Raw genomic sequence first — 5,366 nt, forward strand, 5'->3', positions numbered from 1 at the left:
TCAGGTGATATCTTATTGTGGCTTTGATTTGCATTTCCCTGATGATGGGTGATGTTGTGTGTCTTTCCTTGTGTCTGGCGGCCATCTGGATGTCTTGTTAGAGAAAATGTCCATTCGTGTCTTCTGCCCATTTTCAATTAAATCATTTGTGTTTATGATGCTGAGATGTATATTTGCTTTATATACTTTGGATACTAAGTCGTTACTGGATATGTGGTTTACAAGTATCTTCTCTCATTTTCTTTGTTGCCTTTTAGCATTGGTTGTTTCCTTTAGTGTGCAGAACCTTTTCAACCTGACGAAGTCCCAATAGTTTATTTTTGCTTTTGTTTCCCTTGCCTCAGAGGCATATCTAGAAAGATCCAATGGCCAATGTTAAACACATTACTGCCTATTGTTTCTTGTCTTTAATGGTTTCAGGCCTCACATTTAGGTCTTTAATCCATTTGACTTTATTTTTGGCATATGGTGTAAGAAAGTGATCCAATTTCATTCTTCTGCATGTGGCAGTCAGCCTAATCTTCCCAACACCGTTTGTTGAAGACACTGTCTTTTTGCCATTGCTTATTCTTTCCTGCTTTGTTGAAGATTAATTAAGCATAGAGTTACTGGTTTGTATGGTGTTTCGGTTTTCCATTCTGTTCTATTGATCTGCGTGTCTTCTTCTTGTGCCTGCACCATACTTTTTTGATCACTAGAACTCTGTAATACAACTTGAAGTCTGAAATTGTGATGGCCCACCTTTGGTTTCCTTTTCCAACATGCTTTGGCTATTTTAAACCTTTTGTGTTTCCGAACAAATTTTAGGATTATTTGTTCCAGCTTTGTGAAAAAAAAATGCTATTGCTATGTTGATAGGGATTGCATTAAAGATTTTATTTATTTATTCATGAGAGACACAGAGAGGGAGGCAGAGGTACAGGCAGAAGCAGGCTCCTTGCAGGGAGACTGATGTGGGATTTATCCAGCATCCTGAGATCATGACCTGAGCCAAAGGCAGATGCTCAACTACTAAGGCAAACAGGTGCCTTGTTGATTCAATGTCTTTGCCAGTTATGGGTCTGTTCATATTTTCTTTCTTCCTTTTTTTTGAAAAAAGATTTTATATATTATTTACTCATGTGACAGAGAGAAAAACAGAGACAGAGATATAGACACAGGCAGAAGGAGAAGCATTCAGGGAACCCAACTTGGGACTCCATCCCAGGTCTCCAGGATCACACTCTGGGCCAAAGATGGCACTAAACCGCTGAGCCACTTGGCTGCCCTTCTATTTTCCTGTTGCAGTTTTGGTAGTTTGTACATTTCTAGGGATTTATACTTTTTTTTCATGTCTCCCAACTTGTTGGCATATAGTTTTTCATAGTATTCTCTTATAATGGTTTTGTTTGTGGTGGTAATGTCTCCTCTCTAATTTGTGATTTTATTATTTAGGTCGTTACTCTTTTCTTGTTGATAAGTACGGCTAGGGTTTGATCCATTTTATTAATTAGTTTGAAGTCCCAGCTCTTAGGTTCATTATTCCATTGTACTGTTTCGTTGTTGTTTCTGTTTTGCTTATTTGTGCTCTCATGTTTATTATTTCCCTTCTTCTGCAGGCTTTACACTTTGTTTGCTTTTGCTTTTCTGGCTCCTTTAAGTATAGGATTAGGTTGTGTATTTGAGACTTTTCTTGTGTCTTGGGGTAGGCCTGTATTTATATGTACTACCCTCATAGGACTGCTTTTACTGCATCCCAGATGTTTGGACAAATATGCTTTCATTTTCATTTGTTTACATATATTTTTAAAATTTCTTCTTTAATTTCCTGGTTGCCTCCTTCATTCACTAGTAGGATGTTCTTTAATCTCCACAGATTTGAGGGCTTTCCAAATTTTGTCTTGTGGTTGACTTCAAGTTTCATAGTGTTTTGGTCTGAAAATGTTATTGGTATGATTTCAATCTTGTACCTGTTGAGGCTGATTTGTGGCCCATGATGTGATCTGTTCTGGAGAATGTCGCAAGTGCACTTGAAATGAATGTGTATTCTGCTGGTATAGGATGAAATATTCTGAATATATCTGTTGAGTCCACCTGGTCCAGTGTGTCAAAACCATTGTTCCCCTGTTGATTTTCTGCTTAGATGATCTGTCCAATGCCATAAGTGGATGTTAAAATCCCCTGTCATTGCATTACTATCAGTGAGTTTCTGATGTTTGTTGTTCATTGGTTTATATATTTAGGTACTCCCATGTTGGAGGCATAAGCATTTACATTTGTTGGATATTCTTGATGGATAGTCTACTTAATTATGAATTAATGCCCTTCTGCTCTCTTGGTCCAGGATTTGTTTCTTCTTTCATTTTTTTTAAAGATTTTATTGATTTATCCATGAGAAACACAGAGAAAGAAGCAGAGGCAGAAACATCGGCTGAGGGAGCAACAGGCTCCCCAAGGGGAATCCGATGTGGGACTCGATCCTGGGTCTACAGGATCACACCCCAGGCTGCAGGCGGCGCCAAACCGCTGCGCCACCGGGGCTGCCCATAATCACTGTTTTAAATTCTAGTTCAGACATCTTATTTATGTGTGCATTGATTAAATCCCTGGCTGTGAGTACTACCTCCTGTTCTTTTTGGAGGTGAATTTCTCCACCTCATTATTTTTTTTCCGGAAAAGACGGAAGAAAGAAAAAGGAAAACCAGGAAAAACAAAAATAACAGCAAAATCCCCCAAAACAGTAATTCCTGGGTGTGTTTCAGCCTGCTTGGTAATTATTGATTAACTGTTAGAAGACTCTAGACCCAAAATAAGTCAGCCCCGGTGGTGCAGCCGTTTGGTGCCGCCTGCAGCCTGGGGTGTGATCCTGGAGACCGGGGATCGAGTCCCACATCGGGCTCCCTGGATGGAGCCTGCTTCTCCCTCTGCCTGTGTCTCTGCCTCTCTCTCTCTCTCTCTCTCTCTCTGAATAAATAAATAAATAAATCTTAAAAAAATAGACCCAAAATAAGAAAGAAATTTAAAGTACATTGAAAGTAATCAAAATAAGAAATATATAAGTATGTACATGACAGCTGAGTGTAAGCACTTAATATAAAAGAAATGAGGAAAATCAATGAAAAATATTTAAAAAGAACAAAGTACAAAGGAAGCTAGATCGTACTTTCCCCATAGAGCTGAAGCCTTGCAGGCCTCTGTGATCAGTACTCTTGGTGGCAGCCAGTGGTCTGCGGGGGTCTCCTGGGGGAGGGGTCGGTTATTGATTGTCAGGTGCACATTTGCCTTAGTGGAGATGCACCTGCAAGGCTCAGAGGCAAGGCTCGGTGTAAGCGCCTCTGGCCTTCACCAGGCGGCGCTGTGCTGCTCCCTGAGGACTCAAAGTGCTGATGGATGGGATGAGGGTGGGGGCCCTAGGTTCTCTGGCCCTGGCGCTGAACATCCCGCCCCCCAGTCTGCATTGACCCTACACAGAAGAGCAATCAAGCCCTCTTGTCTCTACAGTTTATGTCGGACCCCTGAGTTCACCCTGCCTGTGACCGAGTTTTTTTGTTTGTTTGTTTGTTTGTTTTTGTTTACTCAAAGAAGCGACTGAGTTTCATAACTCCAAATTTTAGGGCCTCCCGTGGTGGACACCTGTACTCTTCCTGCCCCGGAGGGTCAACTCCCACTTATGACCAAGTAATGCGGCCCATGACTGCACAGTTATTGCAGTTTATGGCCACACTGGGAGGAATGCTGGACCCTAGTCCCTATGCTCTCAGGGTTTCCCCACTCCTGTGCCTGGGAACAGTTGGCATCACCATCCTTGCGACCCCGGGGACCCTAAACACACCCTTGGCTCCTGGGACTGCACCTCACCTCGCCACCTGAGCATTGTTAAGGATGGTGTGTCCCCCACGCTACACAACTTCTGAAAGTCTGAATTTGTTCTCTGCTGCTTATGATCCTGTACGAAGACCTGTCAGCTGCCTGCCTGCCCCTGTGGGATCTGGAGCTGTGTCTCCCCAATCAACTGATTGATTGTTTTTTTTAAATATTTTAATTTTCTGTAACCTACACCTAAATTGGGGCTTCAATTCACTATCCCAAGATCAAGAGTCCCTGTTCTTACCAACCACACTGAGCCGGCCAGGCTCACTTTGATAAACTGATACCTATTAATTGAACCAGACATACAGCATGTGTCAGGGGAGAAACGGAGCCCACACTCTAGGTTTGGAGGAGTCATTTCAACCTTGATAAATGCATCATCAAGGAAAGCATAACTTCCCTAGGAGCCCAGGGCGGGGTGCACACGGGTTAAACGTTGACAATTTCCTTTCCCAGTAGTCATTTTACTGATGATTGATTTAAAGTGCCATTCAATGGCAAATGTTGTTGTCAGATTGGGATATGCAGGCAATTCTGGGATTTAGAGGAAGCTAAAGCTCCCCAGTCATGGACTCAATGTTCCAGTTGGATGCAGAGATAGGCAAGTAAGCAAAGTGATATAAAACATGGCACTGGGGTTCGTGAGTGCCTTGGTCAAGGGATCTTCATGTCAGGATTGTGTGAACTCCATGTTGGATGTAGAGATTACATAAAATCAAAATATTTAAAAACTAATGATGGATGAAGATATAACACATTACATCGTAGGTATGTGCTTGGTTTAAGAAAATACTCAAACCTGACTATGTCTAACCTACAACCTATTCTTCTTCGCTCCTGTGGTCACTGCTTTGTCCAGATTCATTCCCACAAGAGGGCATCCTGCCCGAGTGGGAGTGGGCTTCTGTCATTGTCAGGCCTGTGTTTCGCCTTGTTCTACAAGGCACGAAGAATTGTGAAGGCATGAGTTAGGTGGATCAGCACAAACCTAGGCGGTAATCATTTCTGAACCTGGTAGGCAAAGCTCTGCCTCCTTGTAGGACCCAATATCATAAAAGCCTGCATGGTCATTGGCTTGGATGAAGGGTGGAGGCTGAAATAGAATCATGAAGAACAAAATAGGGGGAAAAACAGAAATAGACAGAAGGACAGATTTCACCATGTGTCGTCTTCTAAGGGATCTGGTGTCCTTCCCTAAGAGGGAGCCCACCCTCTGTAAGATGTTTACATCCTTGCTCATTGTCAGAACCCAGCAGGCACATCTCCATGCCTCAACACCTCCGTGCAGTTGTTGTATTTAGGATCTTCATCTATTCTCCCGTGTGACTAGAGCTTTGTGTACGTAACCATTCTGCTGCTATTTGACAACATAGGAGGATTCTGACTTTTCTTCATTTTGGGGTGTGTGTTTGCTGGGCATCTATGTGAACTTTGGGCTGAGTCATCCTCACACCTACCTGGCTGGAAACCACAATCTTCCTCACTGCAGGTGCTGGCATTGGGCGGCTAGTTGGGTT

The sequence above is a fragment of the Nyctereutes procyonoides genome, unplaced genomic scaffold, assembly GCF_905146905.1.
Source record: "Nyctereutes procyonoides isolate TBG_1078 unplaced genomic scaffold, NYPRO_anot_genome, whole genome shotgun sequence".
Lineage (NCBI taxonomy): Eukaryota > Metazoa > Chordata > Mammalia > Carnivora > Canidae > Nyctereutes > Nyctereutes procyonoides.